A 27,120-nucleotide genomic window follows, 5' to 3' on the forward strand; every position below is an offset into this window, starting at 1 on the left:
CAAAAAAAAAATTGGTGTACTTCAGCCAATCATTTTCATCATTCACCTGTGGTACTTGGAATACTCTGTCTTTTTCAATAAGAGATGAAATTGTATTGATCACAAACACTATTATAATTCAAACTGTGCAGATCAAAGAAAAATTTGAATAAATGAATTTGAAATCAATAAATTGACTGACCTGTTACCAAAAACACATAAAACAATAAGTGAATTATCTTAATAATCACATTCATTGATATTTCCCAAAAGGAATTGGATTTTATTATTATTTAAAAAAAAAATCTGCTACTTAAAAAAGTTAGCATTCATTCCAGTCAACACGTCACAGTTGGTCTTGTGATCAGTTCCCCTTGGTGAGAAACATTCCCTCCAGTGAACAGCACAGTAATGAACAACACTTTGTAACGCCTCCTCTCAGCAGGTTGAGCTTGTTTGAATTAGAGGATCTTGCTGTTTGCTGCAAATACGGGTCTGGTGTTCAGACTATGTTGGTTTTCCAATCCATTTAACAAATACCCCTCTTACTGCACCGTGTAAACTTGCACAACACTCTGAAGGACACCGCTCACATCCCGAGCTGCAGCATATTCATGAAAATCAAATAATATCGGTTTCTAAACCTCCAGTGTTTGTCAAATATATATGCTCAGCAGTCCACATCAGAAGATGATGGTGCTGCCCAGTAGTTTTAGAGGGAATGAGTAGCAGTAACAGGACTCCTAAAGAACACTGTGCCAGCTCCACAGACCCAGCAGGCCAAAAATAAGGGTGATTCATCATGTGTTATATTCTGGGAAATAAATTGTGAAATAAAATGCCTCTCTATGTGCAGTTCCAAAATCGCTAGCGCAGTCAGATTCCTCAGCCTCAGTCGGGCAGTGGTCTTTCAGCCCCCAGTGAACCTGCCTTTATCTATCAAGGCTTCTTTACAGCCCGAGCTCCTGCATGATGCTTTCCCCTTTCACAGATCCATTGGAGTGAGCGAGTCAGTCAGTCACGGCAAACATTATATAAGTCCAATCAATCTGAGTTATAAAAACCTTGACATAGGCTGAGGCCGCGGCACTGCAGAAATTTACAGCTGCTTAGATTGCAGGTCATTTCCCCGTGTCATGTGCGTACACACACTGCATGTGCCCGCTGCAGCAGTGAAAATAAAACCCTGCTTGTGAGAGACTACGAATCAGAGTTTTACTCCCTCTTTGGAGCAATCATGAATGACTGGGTACATTTACGGCATCAGATGACTTTAATATTCTTTGGTTGGCCATAAACTGAGAGGGTGTTGTGCTTGCTGCAGGTCTTTGTGTAGAAAGCTTGACGCTTTTAGGAATGATGACTACACTGGCAGACTGAAGTAGCCCTCAAGACCTCTAGGTGGCGGCAGAGACTGTTAATCTTCCCGAGGGGAGTGATTACTATTCACAGCACTAACCAGGGTACATATCAACCCAGGACGTACACGAATCGATTCAGTTTAATGTATACCCAGGGTTGCACAGAATGAAATATTTACTCGTATATGACTCGAGAGTGGCTGTTATTAGATGGCGCAGGATGCTGCTGTCATCACCTTGGGAATACTTAGCTCTGTGTCTCTAGATGCACGTGTGTGACCGGCAAGTTTTTAGCATCCACATCCAAAATGATTCAAGAAAAAATGCTGTCTCACTCCAAAGGCACTGGGGGGAAGCACATTCTGTATGTGTATGCGCGCGCGCACACACACACACACACACACACACACACACACACACACACACACACACACACACACACACACACACACACACACACACACACACACACACACACACACACACACACACACACACACACACACACACACACACACACACACACACACACACACACTGCAGCCTGGCCTCTCCCCGACTGTCTTGATGTGCCCTGTTTGCAGCTCTCGCTGAGGATTTGTGCTGCGTTCGTCTTTGTTTATTACACAAGTCTGTATTTGTCATGGAGGTGGCTGTGAACTCTTCGTATCTCCAAAAACACACCCACACCTTTACTAATGTGTGTTAATTTATGTAACATTTGTTGTTCGCATATTTGTTTCAGTGATCCTTTATCCTCTGTGTACAGCATACACAGAGCGGGCATGTCTATAGTCTGCAGATGGAACTACCCGTTGGGTATAATAATATATGCACTGAAATTAAAGGCATTATGCAAATTGAACATACAATGTGCTCAAAGCTATATCTCCATCTTCTTTATGCATGCAGGCTGGATTCGATGAATCTCTGTGAGAGCACTTAAACCAATGATTGAAGTCGATATACTGCACCTGAACGGACGCCAAGCTATACAGATTAACAATATGACATACTGGAAGCAATATTACAGTTATGTTAGGGCAATCTGTTAAACTGTCTCAAGGCTGACCACATGAAGAGAAGGAGGATTTATGGTTTTGGTGCGCCTGCATGTGTGTTTTCTCCTTACAGGAAAAGGTTTTCAATTTCCCTGTTATTTGTCAATTTTTGGCAGTTATATAAACCCTACCCCAGCTGGCTGGTTTCCTGCACAATTGACTGCTATTAATGTTTATGCATAATTGCATTACATAATGTGTTGTGCTGTGTTTTAGAGGAGTCAAGCAGCTGTGGCTATTGGTTGTCTCTGCCGTGCACGAGAGTCAAGCACTTAGCTACACTGCCAGACAACAGGCTGATCATAAACGGGGGCTGTCACAGGTCATTGTCAGTTTCAAGCCATATCAATGGGGCTTTTGTAACCTCTACAGTACTTCAATATATTTTGTCAATGAATTGTAAGATTTTAAGTCCAGGGAGATTTGATTCATTTATATTCCTTTTATCAGACCGTCGCTAATTTAAACACAGCAGTCGTACAATGTCATCAGTGACAGACAGAGAAATCAATCTCTGTTATAGAGAGAGAGAGTGGAGAGAGAGAGAGAGAGAGAGAGAGAGAGAGAGAGAGAGAGAGAGAGAGGGAGACGTGGAAGGAGAGGCGAACATTTGCTGCGGCTGACTCTGCCCGTCCGTTCCCCAGCAGATGGTGGTGCAGCATCGCAGAGGAGCTTCTCTCAGAACAGGATGAAAATGGTGCAGGAGGCGAGCTGTCTGAAAATGAACGCTGCAGATTCTGAGGTACGAAACTTGATGGGATAATGGGATCATATCTTACCTACACCATCATTGTGCAAGGCAGCACACTTGAAAGAAAAAAAGACAGAACAAGATTGACAGCAGTATATCTTTCAGCATCTCCCATATGGTGTACCCAGGGGGACGATTCAAAGTGGAGCACATTGATAGCTGGGGTGCAATGAATGTATGTGCGTATGGCTGCAGTTTTGAATCCAGTCACTTACGTAAATGAATCCAGGATTGAGTGCAATCATAATATTCAAACTGCAGATTAAATACTTGATATGGCAGGGGCGAAGACATTCAGCTGGGTTTGCAGAAAACAAGTATGAGGGCAAATATCAAATTTGCTCATGTGCGATAAGTCCAATGTGTACACGGCGCTTCATTTGCATCACAAAGAGCATATTTGACAGGAGGACTCGGGATGTTTGTGTCATCAGACGTTGCTGTGTTGTGCAGAATGTCGGCATGTGAGAAGTTGTTCTTTTGATGTCAAGTATGAAACACCGTCTACCTGTTACCAGGCTGCAACACTTGCCTGTTTCAGATGAGGACTTTTCGAATTCACCACGCTGTAAGTGCGTGTTGAAGAGCGATCAAACTGGCTGATTGATGAGCGCTTCCAACTGGCTCTGCCCCACAACACAAAGTCAAGTATTGTTTCTGTGCTGTATTGCGTGTCGATTGGGAAATATCGCGGCTGTCTCTCTTCTCTATTGGATGGGCGCAGACAGACTCAACCTCTCAAAAGTGCTCGAGAAAGTGTGGCGAAGGGCGTTTGTCACACCGTGCGAATGCACAAAACAGTCTCCAAACAGCAATGGTGATACATAACGATGCAGCATTTTATACGCTCACCTAGATGGACGTACGGGGCAGGATGTCATGCTCAGGGTGACAGGAGCCCAGGGCAAAATTCATCAGCAAGAGCTCGGACATATACGGTAGAGGTATCTACCGTATATGTCTGAAAGCATCAGGGCCTGGTTCAGCGAGGCAGGGTTGAGTCGTTTGATGTTGCGCAAATCGGGTCTCATCAGATAAAAAGCTCTGTAGACGGAGACATCCAGCATAAAAAAAGTGCTGTGATTGGGAACCTGGTAAGCTAATGAGTTTGCACTTCTATCTCCTCAATTTGTACAGGCTTTTGTGCCAAGGCCTTTGAGGCTTTTCTGTGCCAGGTCTTGTAATAGTGTTCCCATTGTTCGCCTCAGAATCGGACACTTTTTCATGAAACTTAGGGGAAATCCATCTCTCAACTTTTTTTTCACATGAGAAAGACAAGGGGAGGAAATCACTGTGAATTATGGATTTTGCTGCAGTGAAATTAAGATGACAAAGAAATGGCAGGGAAAAAAAAGATTCCTGTCTTACAAAGGCTCCAACGGGGGGATATTTCACGACTGCATCTGAGCTGCAATGCGGTCTAACAAGTCATAAGTGGTTCTTGTTAAAGACTTATGAATTTATATTGCAAAACCCCTCCCTGTGTGTGTCAGCCGGAGAGACTGAACTCCTGCACTCTTATAGGTAATAACCATCTCTAACTATTAGCTATCGGCTCCTCAATTAATGTATATATTAGACTCTCATTTGTCAGGCTTTTTGCAATAGAAGTGAAATTATTCAGGGCTGGATGCGTAGTTTAGTCATCGCCCTCTGCTCCCTGTCTCTCTTGCTCCCTCTTTGGTTTCTCTCTGTCTTAAGCAAACCACATAACATCTGATAAATGAGCTACAAATGAGAACGGGGGGTTTTACACTTGGGTGTTGTTGAAATTATTGGGAGGGCAGAGACCACAGTGCTTATTTGAGCTTAAGATGCAGGCTCTGGAGATTTGCTGGGAGCACATCTAGAGGCTGGTTTAGTCTTCAGGCAAGTCAGATCCTATCCATTCAACCATTAATGCCTGAGAGTAGGCCAGAGGAAACATTACAGCCCTCAGATCAACTCTGAGGCTGCAAAGTCCTGGGTCCCTCTCCTCCTCAGACTCGCTGTTTCGCCCGTTTAAAAATTCAATAAGTCTTACACATGTCAGGACAGTAGAGAATCTCTCCATATCCTCCTCCTCACTATTTTATTATTATTATTTAACTATGTTAAGCTCAACAATTATTCTTTTTTTAATTATAGTTACCTTCAATGTAATTATCAGTTTGGGGATAAACATACAGCGCAGAATAGACAGTGCACATTATGCACTTTGTTGTGTATATAAAACCGATTTCCATAAATATTCCATAGGTCAAACTTCCTCGCAGCAGTTTAATGAGATATTGAAGAGAAAATTAAAATGAATGCCTTCAATGTAAAAGCGTGACTTCATCTGCACAGTGTGCCATACAAACAGACCACCCACCTCCCTCTGTAATTCACAGGCACACACACACAAACACGCACGTAGTAATTCTATGAGGCTCAAGGTTGTCGTGCTTATTGAATATATCAACTTAACCACTGATGTCATTGATCAAAAAGCCAATTCCAGTTCTATTATTGTGTTAGAGGGTAAAACAATTGCCAAATGACTTTGTAAGGTGCACTCACTTGGTAAACAGATCTGAGATCCATTAAAGCCTCGGAGATTATCAAGCCTCAGTCCAACAATTTGTGGAGATTGCTCTAAACACCTTGCCGGTGACCTTCCTCGTCCAGTTGAAAGTCAATGGGAAACGTGGCGAGGAGCCCGCCAGTGGCACCAGCGCCCCCCCTGCACTTTAATTACACCGCACCTCAACGGCCGGCTATATCCATGTGCCCCTGCCAATACCTCGGACCCACTTATACAGTCCGAATGTGCCATAGGCATAATAGTCCCCATGACACTGCTGGCCACACTTGATCAGGGTATCTTTGCTCCATGATACACACGGCGTAGCGTGGAGTCCATCTGATTAATATTAATGCCGGGGCTTTGTTCCATGCTGTGCTTTGTGGTTTACTGTAGCTGCCTCTCTCTGACCTCTGGGTGAGGAACGTGGATGTTTTCCATGTGCTTAATCATAATGCACAGTGCCTACTGCATTGATAGGTTAATGTACCCGAGAGGATCAATGCAGTCTCGAGGACGTCTAGTACGCCAGACATTTAGAGGTTCGGGAAAAGCTTTAACAATGAGTGCAGTGTGTCTACGTTGGGGTCTCGTTCCGGCTTAATTAAATGGGGTTGTGTAAGGTCTGGTGACGAGTGCGATGAGTTCCTCTAGATAATTGGCAAAAGCAGCTGTTGTAAAAGAATGCAAATTTAACCGAGAGCTCATTAAAGGCACATAAACAATATTTTCTACTGATCTTTGAAAACCTGCTCCAAAAGATCGGCATTCGTTCAGCGGTACCGAAAAGCCGACCGCGTGATGAATGTTTACAACCTACGGGGTCGTAAATCAGATGAAACTCAAAGCTGACTTGAAGTGGTTTACCCCACAGTTACATAACGTTGGAGGGATATTTAGGATATCTGTAGATGCCTGATGCCTGAATTACACTGACTGGCAAGGGAGCAACAGTCTAAGCATTTCAAAAAAAAAAAAATCCCTGGTAATCTCCATAAAACTTGATGGGAATCTGCCCGGAAAAAAGGGATATGCACAGACACACAGTGAACTCAGCAATAAGGGAAACATGAGTCAGAAACTATTTTTAATCCTCTGTGTGAAGAAAATGTTTTCATTCCGGTATTTGTAAAGTGGACTTGGCCTTCAAACATGAAAAAGTGTTTCTTTAGCTCTTTCTTACTTTATAAAATAACGTTGGGTTACTGTATCTTTGTCCTCTGAAGGGGGAAAAAGCCTCCGCAAGGATACAGAGAAAAACATTTGCTCCCAATGAATAAATAATGAAAGGAAACGAGGTGCTTGCATTAATTTGCAAAGCAGAAATTTTCACAGAGTTTAAAGCCAAGGTTTTTTGGGAGGATCATTTACCTTTCGGCGTGAGTTGTGCTACAATATGCAGCCAAATATAGCAGCACTTTGGTGAGGAAACTTTAAAAATGCAGTCTACTTGACAGTAAATGAAATGGAAGACATTCCACAACCTCTTTATCTTGAACGGTCTGGTGCTGATTCCCAATGTAAACTGAGAGGAATGGCCGAGTGTGTTTTTGAATTGAAGAATATAAATCTAAAAGGCTGGTACAAAATGTATAATATACTGTATATGTTGAAAAATGAGTGTTTTATTTATTCACCTGTACAACTTAACTTTTTCCACATCCCTGTGTTTGTTAATGTGCATCGTATTTATACATGGCACCATTGCCAACATTCGCTGCTGTAGTGACACTGTCGTTCCTTTACTGCTGCACAGCTGATGAAGACCACACTCCCTGGATTTACAGACGACCATTGAGCATCTGCAGATCTGCAGACCAATTGTCTTTTTTTTTCTATTTCCCAGTGTCTGGCAAGCCATAGCGGAGCTTTACGGTCCAAGAAGAGGAAAGCTGCTGTCTTTTCTCGGTGGAGACACGAAAGCAAACACAGTCGTGTGCCAGTGACTGGTCGGTGCGACATTTATCTTTAGAGGACGAGCCGTATTGTAAATGTGAGTATAAAGATGTTGAATTAGATCTCTCACTAAACAGCTCTGCAGAGTAATAATTAATATGGAACCCAAGGATTGTGTCCTGGCATGGGCCCGCTCCTATGGTGATACAGCAGAAAATGCCCCCAGCAGACATGAGTTCATTTATGTCCAACATCAAATTACTAATTCATTAAATGATCTCACATTCTCTGAAGGAACCGCGTAGTTGCTGTACCGCAGCGCTGAGGAATATCTTCCGTATCTCGATGTGGAGAAGAAATCCTGACAAAGTAGGTAAACATTTTGACATCCTCTTCTTGGCGAGTATTTGAGTGAGCAACGATCTGTCCCACATGAAGAATTATTTGTGACTATGAAGTATTACATCACTTAACGGTAAGACTTAGGGGAAAAAAAAAACTTAATTAGCGCCTCCAGAGAGCAGAACCAGATCCAAGATTTCAAGGGTAACACTCAGCCAAAATCTCAGCCAATATATTATCTCTCACATTAGTCGGTGCTCCACTGCAAGACAGCCCTCTTTTCATTTAGAGATATACAATATGGCAGGCGCTGATGAATAAATGTAAATCCTGGTCGCGAGCCCAAATATTTTCCATGTTAAATTAACCTGCCATCAAGCTACTCCTACTCCACTTTTACCCAAGTCAGACTTGTATCATACCACCATTATGTATGTAAAGCTGCATTTCATATCAGAGAGCAAAGGAAGATAGGATCTTTGTTTTCCATTTCTATTATTGTAAAGGAGAAGAGGTGATATGGTGCATGTTGAGCGTGTCAAAGAGGGGCTTCTGAGGCTTCGGTGTGTTTCAAACTAGTGGAATAAGATTGAGCCATACGGCTCCTGGTCGGGACTGAAGGTCTTAATTGGCATGTGATTGGCTGTCATGAGACATCACAGGAATGCTGGGTGCTTTTCAATGACGCTCGCTGTGTGCAAACACGTGGATCCAACAGATGGCAACATTGTTCCTTTCCTTACCAGAACAGGTAACGTGGCGGTGCGCCGGCGAGGTACGGGTGCATCGACAAACCCTCCAAAATAAAAAACAGCCATCAAACACAAGTGTGGGCGATGACGATGTGACTAATTGTTGCCATGGTGATCTGGCCTTTGAGATAACGTCTAACGGTGAGGGGGAAAAGGAGCCAGCCATTCAGAGAGCACAGGAGAAAATGAGAAAGGAAGGAGGGGGAGATGAAGAGGGTGAAAGAAGAGGAGCGCTAATGTTCCTTGTGGGAGAAGAGGAAGGAGAGAAGTCCCCTCATAATGTAAGGTCAATTCAATGTCCATTCATTTATTCAAGAAATGGCCTTCATCCTTTGAGACTATCACTTCTCATTCTACAATTACTAGTGTTCAAAATGGATTTTAACCGATCAAGCGATCAACCGGTCAACGTCACCAAGGTTATTGTGAGTAGTGAGGGTTGGTCTCTGTGTTTCGCTCAGTGGCTCTGCGATATCTGAGCAATGCCACAAATTGCTCAGATAAAAGAGCCAAGGGTGTTCTTTTGCCCACCTTTAATTATGTTTATTACATTCCCCTAACAGCAGGGATATGTAAGCCTATCCAAAAGTATTACAGTCCAGGACAAAAAGCCTTCTCGCACTCGTCTTCTAAAAGTCAAAAATTACATGCTCGTGTGCTTCTTTCTGGGGAAAAAAACTGGGATTTAAACCTGCCATGAGCTGCAGACTGCGGGATGTACTTATCCATTCAATCACATTTCCGCCAGGCATTGTCTATGACCGAGGTAGCATGGCTGGCGTGCGCCCGCGTGTGTGTTTGCTCAAGCAGTGTTACCCAGCAGCGAGTGCCGCGTCAGGGTCTGCTGTGTTTATGTTGTGCCAGGGAGAGACGCTTGGCCACAGACTGTTGCATCAGCCCTTTCTTTTGTGGAACAGGACAATGAACACTGGATGCTAGTAAATGCGAGACAGAAAAAAAGTGAGAGAAAAAAATTAGAGAGCATGAAAAGGAGAGCGTAACATCATCCCGCCACTTTGTTAAAAAAAAAAGAAGAAGAAAGAATCAGACTAATCCAGTTTTCCCCCTGGTGAAGGTCAGCTCTTTAATAAGGCAGATATAAATCACCATTGGGTTCATATTTCCCCTCGCTGCTATCTGTGACCCTGCAGTGCTGTTGTGTTAGGTATTATCCCGTGGGAGCTGCCAGTGGTGTGAGCGAACTATGCCGAGCAGTGGCTTGTCGCGGCGCTGTGTGTCATATGACAACCTGCTACCTGGCAATAGTTTCCACCGGGGCTGAGCGATAAGAGGGGTGCTGCAGATAAGATGTCTCCCTTTCTGGATGTGGCCAGGAGCCCGTGCCATTCATCAAGAGAGGCACTGATCATTTTTAAAGCAGTGCCAGGACTCTTGTTCCACAGCACACGCTGCATTTGTTTCTCACAGCAGGAGACAGCCTCCGTAGTGTGTTTGATGTCTCCCGACGGAAGCGTCATTAACGGCAGGAATTTTTGGGTTTCCATCACTGCAGCGTCTCTCTGTCCAAGGTGACTGGTGAATAGCAGCCACCACTGTACGCGACTAACCATTACTCACGCCTCTGACTGCAGTGTGCCCGACAGCGACGCAGGGAACGTGGACTTGTCCTCACTCCCACACAGGCTGCTAAGTGACGCGTCCTGACGCTCGTGACATGAGACACGTCGTCCTGCGTCGAGCAAAATTCGTCAGTAACACTCGCCGTCACCGTGCTCCTGCTAGTCATCGCTGTGCCTGTCAATGCAATGTTACAACAGGAGAGGGGGGGTGGGGGGGCTCACCCCATTCCCTGTTCCCCAAAATGTTTAATCCAACAGGATCTCCTGATGTTCTAAATAACAGAAGAGCCCTCGCTTTTGTACATTTTATAATGCATGAAAATTGCTGCAAATGTATTTTTCCCCTCGCCACATTGTGCTGGGAGAGAATGGTGTTTTTGTCATGTAATGAACTCCTGGGTGTGCTCTCTGCTCTCTGCTTGTGTTTACAGGACAGTTTGTTTCTGCAACAACCTCTCAGCAGGAGTGTGTTAAATTAGTGGGGCGTGTGTGTGTGTGCGTGTGTGTGTGTGTGTTTGTGTGTGTGTGTGTGTTTGTGTGTGTGTGTGTGTGTGTTTGCAGGCCTGTGTGGGCTAGTGTGCACCGGGCTGTTGTCCTGTGCATGTGTCTGTGTGTATACGCTTTCTCATGTGCTCCACGTAAGCTTAAACGAGGCAGTTGCGAGGAACGCCACGTAATAGCAATCAGCTAAGGCTTCATTAAAATGTAAATTCCACCCGAGTCTCTTGTGAGTCTTTACGGTGCTTCCAAAATAACTGCACAAAGGCCTTCTGGGGCCTCAACGTATGATCTAATCTGTGTGTCTTATTTGAAACCTCCCCCTCTCTGTGCAAGCAGAATTGGAGAGCCCCATCTGATCTGGGGGGAACGGAACACTTAGGGCCGATGTCTGGCTGGCTTTCAGACCGTCCCGTTTTCACTGTTTATTTGCTTTTCAAGAGCAGCACAAAGCTAATTAGACAGCTGGTGTTGAGCCAATTTGTGTCCCTCAGTCTGTTGTTTACCCACTTTTTGCATAATTCAGACGCGATTGTTGACATTGTATGATGCCGCCACGCGGCCACAAGTGGCCATTTGGTTTGTTTTCCCTCGGTGCAGCCTGCGTGGCAGGATGCAGGGCCGGGGGGGGGGGGGGGGGGGGGGGGGGGGGGGGGGTGCGCTACATGGGTGTCAATTATGCGTCTTTGTGTCCTATAAGCAGTCTCCCATTTACAAGTAAGAGCCATGCACGCTAAACACAATGCCAACATAGAAAGAGAGGTTGGGGGCAATGTTCAGTGAGCAGAATGAAATCAGGAACATCGAGGATATAGGAGGATCTTAAAGATTGTAAAGATGTAAATTATATTTCCCCCAATTTAATCTGAAACTATCCAAAATTAGATTCCCCCACATTTATGACAGAGATACAATACTTTTTTTCTTTTTACTACACTACATTTGCATGATAGTTGTAGTAAAGATTTAATGAGTAAAATCCATGACTCACTTTGAAAGTTTAAGTACTTTGCTCCGTCAGTGAAGTCGCAACCTGCATCATTAAAATGCAGGTTCAAGGTCAATCTAAAACTTTAACTGGTCTCTGTCAAAAACAAACATTCATTTACCTTCAGCTCTTGTTTTCTTGTCAACATTCAATATTAACATTTTGAATATGTTGACATATAATGGATTGTTTTAACATAGTAATGTGTCTACTTTTGCTCAAGTAAGCACCTGCATACGTCTCCCCTTGAATGTGTATAGTTTTCATAAACTCACTCCATCTTACTTTATGTGCCAAAGGATTCAATATTATGAATACTGCTTAAAGGGCTCCAATGAGAGTTGGAAGGAAAAAACGATTTGCCTGAGTGTGACTCTTACACTCTTGATACTTATTAAATCGATGCATATTGACATGTAACATCCATCCATCCTGTTTCCATCGTCTCTTGGAGTCTCTGGGGGGCCGCGGCCTATAGATGTTACACACTCTGCACTGCACAGGTCACCAGTTTATCACAAGGCTAACACATACAGAAGAACACATTGACACCCACTGCACACACACAATCTAAGGGGTTTTGTGCTTTAAGAGATAAAAAAAAGGCGCAACAGGATGAAAGCCATGCAGATACCAAGATAAAATGCAAACTCCCTACTGTAAAGCCCCATGCAGCTGGTCGGGTTGGGGGTCTTGCTGTGAGGCGTCAGTACAAACCACTGAGCCACTGCTTTTGCATTCATGCAGCAACCAACACAGGCCAACTAAGCTTTTCTAAAACATTTTGTCTTGATGCACTTTTTCAGACTCAGCTGGGGGTTGAATGTTAAATACTCTTTGTTGTAAAAATGAATGATAGAAAATACAAAATGGATCAAAGTAACATGAAATACAGAATTGCACAATCTCATCTGCCACATTAGCATTATTGTTCCTGGTTGTCTTATCCTGGGTGGATTTTTGTACCAAGAATTTTTATGTGTTATTTTCTAATATTTGCCGTTGAAAGCTTATCGTGGGAAAGCAGAGTATGGGATACTTTATGACAAAGGAGTCGTAAGGAACATTAGCTGTCGTGTCATATCATTTACACACGCTCATAGTATGTAATAATACATCGTTCCACCTCCTCTGTGACAAACTGGGCAGAGTCCTGAGTGTGTTCGATTAGAGGACGACATCACTTGGCAGTGATAAAAGTTTGATGAAGCAGGCATCTGCTCGTGGACAGAAACGTTGTTTTGGGCTTGTTGATCTCGTTCCTCTGCCCAAGTGACACAAGAAAATATTTCTAGCGGTTTGAAAATACGAGAATACACAGTAGCCCACTTAGTCGGAGGAAATGACACTAATATTATTCCATGCATTCACCATGGCGTCAATGAAAGCATGGTGTGTTGTATTACAAATGTGCATTTTAAATACATGCAGCAGTCATTCATTTTCCGTGTAATTCAATATCATACATTGACATCCAGGGAGAGCAAAAAGAGCAGAAGTGATTTGAATAAGAAGCAGGTTTATCACGGGAGACCTGAGAATTAGTTTAACAGCTTTCAATCATGTTGTACTTGAGGTGAAGCTCTTTGAAGAATACTTCACTAAAGAGATATATGACAGGGTGCGAGCGGATGAGAAATGAGAGGACTCAACAAGTTGAATCACATTAGGAATCGCCTGCATACAATATGTATGTATTCCTTCTCAGGATATAGCCGTTCATACAGTATTAATATACAGTCCTGCTAGACTGTATATTAATACTGATACTGATAATATACGGTCCTGCTAGACTGTATATTAATACACGACTGTGGAGTGTTTGACTTACACCAGTATGATGATATAAACAGTTAGACAGAATAAATCTTTCTACCACCAGAGATTCTGTTTATACTGTGCCACTGTACCAATCTCTTACACCACTGAGCCCTGTATAAGGCCACAGAGGCCATGTAATATGGTGTTTTATGGTTTTAATATGATTGTGTTTTTGTATCAGTGTGGCAGAGTGACAAAGTAATTTGTTTTTTTCCAATCCATTAAAATTGATTTTTACAGACAATGTATTGATCACAATGCATACTAACAGTTTGATATCTAATTAAAAAGAAAACGGTCACAGGGATAACTCTGAGAGAGCAGGCCTTCGCCAGGGCCATCGCTACACCTCGCCATGTTAAAGAAAGTGACAAAAAAATAATTCCTGTCCCAAAGTACAATAGGTTCTTCCCCGGGTCATGCCCCACCCCGCCACAAAATTTCATTAGGTAGGTAAATGGAATTCACGCACCATTCACACTATGACGGAAAAGCTGTCAGGGGCAATTTAGGGTCCAGTGGACACTTTAGCATGTGGACCGGAGAGTATGGTGGATGACCCGCTCTATCTCCTGAGCCAGAGTTATTGTGAAAACATAACCTTTTTTGGCAGAGGTAAAAATTGAAACTGGGCTAACTAACCCTGAGAGCCTGTCATCCTACTCATAAGAGAGAATTATGTTCTTTTTGAAACGTATAGAGTTGAGACGTATGTGGTCGTTTTAAAGACCACTGACCTCTAGCGGTAGTTATGCACACGGCCACTAGAGGTCAGTGGTAAGTACGTCAAGTATGCATGGTGAAGCCCATTATGCTCTAAGTCGAAAAAAGTATTTGAGGGGTACCTCCTGCCACCGTTAGTATGAGGCGATATTTTATTGTACGACATAGTTCGTCGTATGAGTTTGAGGACTTGTTGTACCCTGAAACAATGGGTTGTTCTGACCTCTTGAGGCCCCAGTTTTTTTGGGTGTGAATTTAACCCACTATATATTAAACTGGGTCAGTTTTGGCCCAGTGATTTTTATTGTGAAGTTGTCTTAAAATGTAATGATGTCAAGCTGTCTCCGAAATGGCCATAATACCAGCAACAATAAAAGTCTTTTGAGCTCTGCTTAACAAAGATAAAAATATATAAGCTATGAAGATAGAATATTACAGAGAATCATAATCATCCTCACAAACCCACTGAGACCGTCCTGCCGGGCACCACGCTGCTGGCTGGTTCAAAATTGTGAAATTTGTGACAAGCAGAGCCGAATATGCACACAGAGTTTGTTTTTTTACCCCAGTGGAAAGCTTACTTGTATGGAGGCAGATCAAGAAGAGTCTTTTTCTCAAAGGGTTTCATGCTGCCGACCACGAGAAGCTTTTGAAGGCAACCAAAGTGAGTGTAGTATTATTTCAGTGGTATATGCAGCTCTTTATTTGCTGTAGAGATATTGTAATATCCATTAAAACCTAAAGGGCAAACTTTTTCATTATATCAAGCCGAGAATATCGGTTTTAATGAAGCGCTGCAATATCCCTCATGTACAGTATAAATATTACTGTACGCTAGGTGGTCTCCTGTCTTCTCCAAGTGAACCTATGTTGGTGTGTTTTTGCAGCAATTTACCAAACTAACCAAATTATTTTCACATCTGTGTTTTCGAATTATTTCCATGAATCCAATTGTCTTTGATGCTAAATTTGTCAGCGCAGAAGTTAAAATATAAGCATTGCAAACATTGTTAAGTCATGAGCCGCCAAATTCGCAAGATCAAATTAAAAGTACGAGTCTAAGTAGCTGAATAGTGAATAACGACCGCTCTGGACCAAAGCGTGCTGGGATAAAAGTTGGCATATTGAGCTGCGGAAAAGCTTCAGACAAGGGAGTAATTGGTTTCTGTGGGACATGTGGCAGGGCGTCAATGGAAAGGTTACAAGAGGCCTTCAGACATGCAGCTCCCCAGACCACGACACCAGAGACAATTTTATGAATGCCTCATTACCTCCCATTCACATCATGTTTATCATTTAATCAATATCTGTATAGCTACCAGGTATCTTGGAATAAAATAATGCCTTGATACTATACCATTGGAAACTTCTTTGTTCCATTAAATTTTGCTTTTAGTTTTTTTTTATGTGACTGCATACCATAAAAAAAGATCAAAGAGAAACAAAATAAAAGTTCAGCGCAGAGGGGGTCAGAGGTCAGCCAAGAAAAGATTAGGCAATAACGGATGCGCCGTTCTAAAACTGTCTGTTTGCTAATTTGCCTGCGTGTGCTTTTGATGTGCACGCGAGCGTATTCTCTTTTAATGCTTCTCGTAGTCAGACGGAGCGATATGAGAGCTATGTTTGGATGGCGAGGGGCTTTGTTTAAATGTGACTCTTTACTTCCTTTGTCTGGAGGAAGTCAGATCGCGACCCTGTGCTTCTGTCAGTCATCCTTTCAGCCCAGAGGGGAGCAGTCGGTCTCCATCACGCGGGCCTTCCATCAAGAGCTGTCCTTTTGTTTCAGACTCTATTCATAGATCATGAAAGGGGAGACTTTCTTTCACATTTCTCTCTCCCTCTGTAATCCTACTTTGGTCCTTGTGGGGCTTGATTAAGTTGTCATGTGCGAGTCTTATCGTCTCACAGCCTGTTCACAGTGTAATAATTATCACAATGGATGCATCTCATGCGCGCACACACACACACACACACACACACACACACACACACACACACACACACACACACACACACACACACACACACACACACACACACACACACACACACACACACACACACACACACACACACACACACAGGGGGAGACTGCAGGTGTGGTGCCCATGTCTCTTATCATCAACAAACAAAATCAATCAGTGATCATGTTCCGGTGAGAGTCCTCTTATCACAGTGGGGGTAAACTGGGCTTTGTGTGATACAGAAGCATGTTAAAAATATTTTCATGTGTTTATATTTGCACACGTGTTCATGTATCTTAGTGTGTGTGTGTGTGAAATGTGTGTGTGTGCACGCGTCTGCGCGTCTGCCTGGCTGCACTGTATGCCTGAGTGAGCCATGTACAGTAGCTGCTCGCAGCGTACTTAGCCAGAGGAGCTGTCTGCTGTTTGAATAAGGGCAGTCAGTCACCGGCACTAAAGAGAACATTCATCAAGCACTTTCGCAGCTTACACCTGTTTCAGCTGGCTAAGACAGACAAGCCGGGGCGGCTGCGTTTGCCACATCACTCACCGCGCCTTTCCCCCCTCAAAGTGTTCCTGAGGGGGCTGTGCGCACATATTGTCCCTGATGCTTCTCGCATTAGCTCCCTGCAGTGGCCATCACCATTTGCAGGTAAATAAAGATAACCTGCCCCGCTGTGACAAGAGGCGAGAGGACGGTGGTTACTAATGTCCCTAAATCAGACATTCAGCCGCATCACGGCGGTAGCGGCGCGTTTCGAAACAACATTAGGGCATCATCATCATCATCATCATCATCATCATCATCATCATCGTCGTCATCCCTTGTGCATGATTTCGCCGAGGAGGGCCTGACCTCACACACTGCCGGGGGTTTCGATACAGTTGTTGCCGGTAACAGCGGGCGACCGCGCCTGATGCTCAGCCTTGTTGAACCCTGTGACTAAAGCGGTGCTTAATTTTCCCACTAATATGACAGCTGTGTTCTCATCATGATAAAGGGCTTCCGGTGCTGCATCAGGACCCGGTGGCTTCACCTCGCTGCTCAAAGCCTTGCACCCTTTCAGTGCTCTGCGGTATCACACATAATTGCCTAACTCTATTCGGACATGGCCACTCAGTGGAATTGGGCCTTGCTGCTGGCTTCACCTATCACACTCCTCTCTGTGGTGAGGTGTGTGTGTGTGTGTGTGTGTGTCTGGCGTGTCTCACGTTTGATTGGTCGCTCACGTGGACAGGATATGGGCATTATTAGTGGGCTCCATCAGAGGACATGCGTTACTCTTTCATATGTTCTTTAAAGCGGGTGGAATATTACAGCGGGTTTGATATTGCACTCTTATCTCCTCGGCACCCCTGTTGTCTGCCGTGGTGCACGGGGGGAAAAAAGCCTTCTCCGCTCCTCCCACACGCAGTACACATTCACGGCTTTATCGATTTTCCTTTAAAATTGTATTTGCAGAAAACAGGAAGACTGTGGGCTTCAATATTTCCTATTCTCCGCAACACCTGGTCTGGGGTTGCTAGGTAACACGTTGCACGGCCGTGTTTGATGTGTGTGCGCTCTTTGCAAATGGCTTTGATCCTCAGCACACTGACAGTCTCTCCGCAGAGTTACCTTCCCCTGGTAGTTTTGGCACTTCATCACACCGCGGAGACCCAAAATGTATCTGAAAGCTCCCAAGTGAAATGGAATGCCTACCTTGTTAGGCAAAGTAGGAAAAGGAAGCTGTCCAGAAAAGTTTACGCTTTAAACTCTTTTCATGGGGAACACCACTGGACAGGCCAGGCGTTGCCTCCAAGTCATGAAGTCATATGGCAAACCAGACGGCGGTTCTCTCAGAGCGATAGGCTGCAATATGTTATGCAGCTATTGAGGATTAAAAACTCGTATAATCAACATCTTAAGGAATCCCAATGTGAAATGCTTGTAATTAATAAATTATGCAGTTGCAATCAATCGACACAAAGGTCAAGTATGCTAATGACAGCGTCCTTTAAATGGAGAGATGTGGGATCCTCCGAGTGAGACCTCACCATGTTGCATGTAAATCATAATTAAATAAACACTTTCCAAAACACTCCCAGCATGCAATTTCACTCAGAAACCATAACATTTTATGTCTTCAGTGTAGTAAACTCGCACTGTCGCCTAAGCACAAGAAATGCGTTGTTATGGGGAGAAAAAAATTATAACTTACTTTGCTGACAGAGGAACCAGTCGAATTTATTGCTCGAGAAAACACATTATGGCAGCTGTTTGGGTAAATGGGTAAAGTTTTACGAGTAACCCGTTCTGAAGATAATCAAATCTTTTTAATGCATGATTTATAAAATTTATTTTCAGCAGAGGCACACAAATCAATATATATTGCTGTTGTAAACAATGCCAGTCCTGGAGATACGAGATAATGTTTAATTTTCTGCAAAAATTATTTATGTGTCCATCAAAGGGAGCGAGCTCAAGAGGAACGTGTCCTGCGATGAAACAGAAATTCCAGATAAAGCAGGTGAATAATTTGAACGAAATGGAAGCACACACTTTACTAGGGCGTCAAACCATGTGAACTAACTCGAAAAATGTGGTTTTAGGGTCGACACATTCCGAGGTCAAATAACTGTGTCCGAAATTAATCATCCTCAGTTTGCCATTTCCACACAGACCACACAGCACTTAGATCTGGGCCAAAGAAAAGACAAGAGAGAGGAGGAAGAGAGGGAGAATTGTGCGCTGTCGTGTCTGGCCGAGCACACGGCTGCATTCGAGGGTGCGTGAGGTTATTACAGGTTTGATTATTTAGTTCCACGGGGCAATTGGCTCAAATGAGGGCTGATAGCTTTGGAGGGAAACAAACAGCTGGAGAGCTCCTCTGCCAGCAGCCATATTAAGACCATTTCCCTCCCAGGTGCATCGGCTGCTATGATCCGTGATTAAAAGCATAACTAATGAAGAGTTGATGAAAGGAATCAGGTGCCACCGCATCTGTAGACGCTTCCAAGATGCTGGAACTGTATCCTCACAGCCTCAGAGAAAACCAAACAAAAAAGATGTTTTAATAACGACACTGAATTGAGATTTGAAGGTGCAAATCCAGCATTGAAGTGCAATCTTTACAAGTAGCTCATATTGTCACTGTCCTCTAAAAGATCGGCACAGTGAGCTTCTCTGTCACAGCCATGTGACCAAGCGCCAATATGTCAATATACAGCATCACGCATCTATCACTCCATATTATTTACCAATTCATATCTGTAACCCAGCAGCCAATCAATGGCTGGCAGCCAGGCAACGCAAACTGACCGGCTCCATTGCTTTGTACATCTGTGTGGAAACATTCACTGTGTCTCAATTTGTGTACTTTCATACCCACACCTGCTTTTTTTTCCAGTGCGTCATTGAGTTCACGATGCCAATTATGTCATCATGTAAATTTAAAAAAAAAGTCAGGTTGTCAAACTCCGGACTCTACAGTACGTAGTGGAAGGGAAGGCATCACCGCCATCGCAGGCAGTGTAATTGACATGTTGCGTGAACAGGCGGAACACACAAGAAGGTAAAACATACATTTTTAAGTCAAGTGAGCAAAGAGGCCGGGGGGATCTTTTGGCGAACACGGAACTCGTTCAATCGGAGACAACACACTGCACCACAGAATCCACGCACGTTGCCAGTGAGTATGTACAGTGTACTACATGTAGGTGCACATTGGAAGTGTCTGACTGTGTGTGGCACTCCCTCACTTGCTACGTTGCTTAATTGTTAACGTGAACGTCTTTAGTTTAGGGAAACTAAACTACACTGCCAGAATTAAATTATCTTTTGAATTTGTTATTTGGATTTGGCTGAAGTCCAGGTGCATCCATTTTTGAGAGAGTCAACACTTATTGCAGAATGATGTCTGGTGGAAATGAAATGACATAATCTCTCCTTAGTGCAATATGTATGAGCAACCACTCAGAGCGGAGAAAGACAAATTTGGCCCGATGTAGTGCACAGCGTGGGTGTTCGGACCCCTGAGCAAGTTGTAATTGCATTTCATAATGGTTATTTCTTCCTCCTCACACTTTTCTCTCGCGATATGAAAGGTTAATGAATACTGCATGGGTTTTATTTACTAGGTTCAAAAGAATCTGCGAGATTTCACTCGAAAACAGAAAGCTGTGATTTCAACATTACCAAATACACATCCTGTAATTTGGCAGCTGGGGAGCCCACAACACACACTGAGAGCAGCAGCAGGTTTCATTCATCAATCAGTTCTTCGGAGAAGGAGAAGTAGCCTGTCACTTGTTGTGCTGAAAAACAATGAATGATGAATTACAGATATCAATTAGGTGACAGCAGCTGTCACCCAGCCTAGTTCAACTATTTGCAGTACTGATCCCGAGAAAGCAGTGTCTCTGCCTCTTTTTTTTCTTCTCTTCTTCCAGTCCTGCTTGAGGTCTCGTCTCCTGTTGACAAATGTAACACCAGTGTAGAGGACAGGAAGCTGAATTGCAACTCAAGTCGGTTCCCATGTAATATTCATTGTCAGCCGAGACCACAGCGGCCTTAAGTTTTAGATCAAAAGCATTTCTATTCAGCAACAAGGCAAAGCACTTGAGTGTGGAGGAGGAATTCACAAAACGCCCTGGTCTCTCTTTGATATTTTAGTTTTCTATCAGACCTTTGCCTTTGAAGGAGTACAGTCCATGGACTATTATGCTAATGACAAAGAGCTGCATCTTTGGGGAGTCACAGCATTTAGTGGCATAAAGTTGGATGATTCATCAATCAAGCGTAGCGTAAGTTAAGGCAGGAATATTTTTTTTTCATGTTCTGCACCGAGTCAAATGCACATTATGTCTACACCAAGCAGAAGCATTAATCTTCTTTCCTGCCATAGACGTTGCTTGTATTGATGCCGTTCCTCCACACAGTCCTAATGCTGTCAGCCATTCAACCACAGTGGGCTAATGTGGCTCAACATCTACAGCAGCTGTGCTTATGCAAAAAATGTATTGTAATTGTGATCCTCACACAAGAAATGGACGTTAATGAACGGGAGCAGTTTAATCCAGACAAGATAGAGACTAGCACCTTGTGGTACGGCACAGAGACACAACTGGAAATGGAGATCTACATAGATAAAATCATATCTTTTTTTCTTATTTCATTTTGCATCATCATAATATGGGATTCTGGTATTATTTGCACAATGTCAGCCACCCATTCGCTGTCAGCTGTCGCTGTCGCTACCGGTCCTCAGAGTCGTCTCACTGACATTTTCAGCAGAATCTTATCTCCTCTGCCTCGAGCGACGACTAAAGATATCTAAATTTAGGCTACAGAATGTGAATATCATGTGAATTATGGGTGTAAATGAGTTGCTTCAGACTAATACCATTCAGAGCACATACACGACTCTAGTATTCTTCAATAAATGGACAATCTTATCTTTGTATCTTTGTACATACAGTACTAATGCTTAAATTTCACCCCCAGGATAATGCCAGATAAAATGCGAGATACAATGTAGTCTGCGTCGGTATAAAATTCCTTCGTAGGAGTTGACATGATACACCCAATGGTCTAATTTAAGACTCTGGTGATGAGATAAACTACATTCATTTCATAACCAAAAGAATTCGTCTTCTTCATCCATTTCTTCCTCCCACATACTGTATGTGCACATGTTGAAGTGATATATTGAATTCCAGCCAGTTCATTAAATATCCATCCTTAATTTCCTGAGCTAGTACAGATAGCCAGCCTATTACATATTTAGTTGGCTCCTCTGCTGCACGGCACAGAAATCAATTGGCAGGGAGATACAAAGTACAGTAGCCAATGTGAGGGACCCCCCCCTTACCCGCATTTATACATGTTTCATTACTTTCCTCTCACAATTGATCAGGATCTCTTCTGACTAACACTCAGAAGACATCTGTCATATGTGATACTCAAAAAGGCATCAGAAACTGCTGCCACCGATGATGAATAGGTTATGGAGTGTCATTGTACAAAGAGATACCAGCTCAAAGCCAAGCTGGAAGAGCAAAAGTCTGAAGAAATCTGATCTGAATCTCTGCAGGGATCCTTCCCTCTGTACCGTCCACCCAGTTTTTACACAACTATAAACATAGTTTTGCATTTGTTTCCTGTACCACTGAGCATAATTCATTCATTATTCACACTTTGCAATACTGATGAAATGCTGTTTTTTTTACGGTAGTGGTCAGAAAGATGTGACGAATCATGAGCTACTCTTGCGGAAAGAATTTCCCTGCAGCAAACTGCCTGAGATCACAGCAAATGATGACAGCTTTTCCACAAACCCATGTTTAAGCTCAGGGTACACAGTGCATGAGTCTCCGCAAGAGGAGAGCAGCAGAAGGCAGCTTTACACACGTATTTTAAAAAAAAAACCTTTGTGCATGACATGATTTGCATTTGAAAGGAAATATTTATTTTGAGATCCAACAGCAAACGGATTATATAGCAGTCAACACAGTGTTTAGCTGCTATGGAAACCAGCATAGAAGTCCTATATGAATTAAGACATTATGGGCAAGGCATGGGATTGATAAAACATTACACGAGTTATTAATTTACTGGAATCAGAGAACACATGCAAAAACAGCATTTCATGTATAAAGAAGTACAATTAACTGATTGTGAACTAATGTGGAACAAGACGCATTATGATGATTTAGCTCAGGGAAAAGACAGTGAGTTCCTTTGAGCTGCCAAGCACGCCAAGGTCTAAAGTACTGATGATAGTCGAAAGTGTTAGATTGATGGGATACTTAGTTCCTGAGTGAAACACACCATTTATAACAGGCCGAGCACAGCATGTCCCTGACAGCATAAACTCACCTAATAATCCTTGAAACCCTGGACAACCTGACTTCTGCACTTCAGTACCAAATAAGTGCTTTGGAATGGGCCGGGAAACTCTACCATAAGTTAGTTTTTTTTATTTTATGGAGGTTACTTTTACACAATATCTCTTTACATTATTGCCTCTACAAAATATGTATCTTTTCCTTTAGCTGCATAAATATCATGAGGTCATTTACAGTGTAGAACAATACCAGTAAGCTGAGGGACAGGTAGGAGGCGAGGGTTAAATCATCCGGGATTTTTGTGTCCCAGATGATTAAATTTAGTGCGAGTGAGGGGCCATCCTTGGGACTGATAAGTGCTTGTGTGTCAGGGGAAGATCCTGTCTTCTCCTGGTCCGTGTAACATGCTTACTCGCAGGGTTTAATTCTGCACATCACCAAGTCCTGAGGGATGGCGGAAGGCCGACTGTTGTTGCATCTCACTCCTCTTTCTGTCGGGAAAGTGGGGTTATGTAGATAAGCTATGGTTCCACTGTGGTTCATCCAGTGTAACACCAACTGTGTGTGGGGGATAGAGAGTAATGCCCTCAAAAAACCTGGCAGTTCAGCTGAGAGAAGAAAAGAGGTTAATGGGAAGCCCTCACATTTATAGGCTGTTATCTAATGCCCGAGTTAGGGTGAAATACAGTTATCATCAATGGCATCGCTCAATGAAACTCATTTGAATAATTTCGAGATTCACTTTTACGCTTGCCAGAGCGAATGTGAGTGTTGCCAGGCGATCGGCCCTCCTAGCAGTGGAGGCTGTGGTAATAATATGCACGATCCAACGGGACAAAAACTGTTTGGACAGAGCTTGTCCTGATCTGGATTTACAAAGCAAGAGAACGGCTGATTGCACGAGTCAACAGCCAGGTATGTGCCTTCAATAAATAATGTATGCACAGGACAGACAGTCACCTCTGCTCCTGAGAAGCACGAGAGAGAAGACAAAAAGCGACAGCTTTCTGAGGCAAGAGAGTACGCACAAATATGTGTCTTTCATCCAGGGTGCGCCCCGGGTGACAACACATCAATACCAATGGAGTAAACACAGTCAGCTGCCAACTAAACGGCGACGAGAGATACAAAAGGCAGGTAAACTGCCAAATTAGTTCCTAACATTGAGTGACGAATTACACTTAAACATGCGGGGACATTATCACCTGGTTAAGCGGAACTGAATAGACAAGAGGTGAGTGTTAACACGAGAGATTATGATAACATTTGATAAGAAAAGTAACAACTTATCTGACCCTCCCAAAGTTTGATATCGCTATAAATGGTTCCTCCTGAATTCCTCGCCCACTTTTGAAGATATCACCTTACATCATATGAAATCTTCCCCCCCTAAATCACTAGTGCAGTGTGCGTTCAAAACATGGCTGTTTTGTGGCCAAACGTGATGAGCTGGACACACTATGTCCAATGTGATACGTTAACATACAAACATTTTATTGGCTAGACATATTTTTATTCAATGTTCGTGATCATGACTATTAATATTGAATGTATTGTGTGTCCAAATCTGACACCCTTAATAACACACGTGCCAAGTGTGAAGCCGATGGCATGAACAGTTTTTGACAAATGTGATCCACATACAGACAGATGGACATATGCTCCTTGCTTTATCGTTGGATTATTGTTATTATTACAGTTAAGTTATAGTATGATAACAATTACAACAATAGCATAATGATGTTTATCAATCATAAATACAGGCTACATTATGATATGTATATATCACATACAACATCTTTAATATCAATCTGGAAATCAGTATTAACACGTAAAAATCTAATAATTATCTATTAATACAGTTTTACCACCACTAAAAATAAGGAACATTTCCCCCAAGGTGTGCTAAGCTGATATTTAACCGTTTTTTATGTATGAATAGTCACGTTCTGCCAGGTTATGGATAAAGACAGCTGTAGCTGTGCCGACGCCAGACTGAGGGAATGACTACGTGAGCGTGGCAGGTCTTTAGCTGGGATGTTGACGGGTTTGTCAAATGACTATCCAATAAATCCAACTCTGTGAACTAGGCCAAGAAATATATATATACAGGGAACTCAGATTAACAGCAGCTTTAGCTGATCAGCAAAAGTTGAAAGTTTTCAGAGTTCATCACAGAGTCAAGTAGCGAGGGGGAAGGAAGTTAGCGCACGCCATGTCTGCTGCTGGACGAGGGAAGCAGGCCAAGCTGTCCTGGAGGAATTCACACTTCTGAACTGTAGCACATTAAGAAAGATGGAGGCTGAGCTGCCATCTGCAACTTGTATGCACTCCTGTGTTTCCTTGAGCGAGGTGGGTTAGAGCGCTCTCATCAAAGGGATCACAACCTGATGCAAGGAGGCCTGTCATCTGAATTGGGATGGCAGGCGGAGGACTGCACAGAGGCCAGAGTGGTCAAAAGAGGTGGGTGTAACTTGTCCAACATTTCACTACAAGGGGAGCTAGCGCTTTGTGCTTCAGCACACTCACACCTCTCATCCCGAGAAAGCCAGGGCTTTAGAAAAAAACCATATCAAAGCACTGCTGTAGGTATTTCTTTCCCATGTGGATACAGTGGCAGAGAAAAGGAGGGGTTACCCTACACTAGTTGGACATTTGCCAAGCTGACACAGCCCGGGCAGATGGAGAGTGTGCCCAATGAGGGGAGGTTGAAGTAACAACCTGAACACAAGCTGCCTGAACCTACTCGTGCCGCCTGCCTGGCGACTCACACAAATTGACATTGCTCTCTTGCAGGAAAAGATCTAAGAACAGCAGAGCACCTGCACCGATAAAAGTAGTCGTAGTAGTAGTAGTAGATACTTTATTTATCCCGAGGGCAATTCAGGCATCCAGCAGCATTTACGTACATTTAACACACACACATTAAACATACATCAATCCTACATAAAAATAAAAATACAAAATTAAATATTAAACTATAAAAACTAGCTTATGACAGTGCAAAACGGGAACAGTGCAAATGGATGTGCAAATGAAGGTAGAAATACATTGTCCTATTCTATTGTCCTCCCTGCCTTGACTAGGAGCTGTTGTACAACTGTAAAAGGTCAAGATCGTGAAACCAAACTCAATCTCGTACTTTAAATCAGGGCTGCAGCAAACTTTCATCGGCGATTAATCTTTTTTTGTTGATTCAATGATGACCTGTTTATAATATCGTGAAGTGAAAAAAAATGTCCACTATAATTTCACATTGTCACATTGAAACAGTTTCTAAAAATATTATATACTTCAGATTTTTCAAAATATAGCTATAGCTATAATTCTCAAACCACCAGCGCTCTCATTCAAATCTGTCACGGTTTTTGAATTTATAAAATTTGTATTTCATTCGCAACGAGATGTATGTTCTTGGTAAGAGAAGATGATTTGCTCCGAGTGAAAAAGAGTATTTTTATCTCTTGAAGTATAATTTGCGGTTTAGCCTGCCCAGTTATTTGCCTGGGAGGAAACTCCTTTTTATCTTTTCCCAATATGTGCACACAGTGTGCACATGCATGCACGTATGACGCTCCTGGGGGTCAGATAGCTCTCTGTATATGACCTGGATTATGAGGATGTTCAGTTTTGCCTGGGAACAGGTTCTGCTTCAAGTGAGCGATTTAGCCCTTGGTAGTTGTCAACTGTGCTTCTAAAAAAGCTTAATATACGTTTACGACAACCTTCTCGTTTTATATACTCCGCAGGCTGTGTATTGTAGTGAGAGTATGATTTTGACAGATGGAGGAGGAAAAGAAAAATCTGAAGAACTTCCCTTGGGGACATCTTAATGGGATTCATTTCATTCTTTGACTGCATTTCTAAACAGGGAGGAATGCAATGAGCTGACACATCAAACATTATCATGGCAAGTTGAAAGTGGAGTTAAGCTCTTTATGTGGACCCCTCTAAATGGAAGTTTTATTGAATCCTGCCGCTGAACTCATTCATGCTACATTCGGATGCACTCTATTGTCTTTCCCGCCTCT

At 43.0% G+C, this 27,120-nt stretch overlaps 1 long non-coding RNA gene across 1 annotated transcript; it reads left to right on the forward strand.

Annotated features, from left to right (window-relative positions):
* Positions 1-324: 324 nt before the first annotated feature.
* LOC118320046 lies at positions 325-7,963 on the forward strand. Its single transcript, XR_004796201.2, has 3 exons — positions 325-3,143; positions 7,544-7,690; positions 7,888-7,963. It is a non-coding gene; the product is annotated as an uncharacterized LOC118320046 (long non-coding RNA).
* The last annotated feature ends 19,157 nt before the right edge of the window (positions 7,964-27,120 follow it).

The sequence above is a fragment of the Scophthalmus maximus genome, chromosome 9, assembly GCF_022379125.1.
Source record: "Scophthalmus maximus strain ysfricsl-2021 chromosome 9, ASM2237912v1, whole genome shotgun sequence".
NCBI lineage: Eukaryota > Metazoa > Chordata > Actinopteri > Pleuronectiformes > Scophthalmidae > Scophthalmus > Scophthalmus maximus.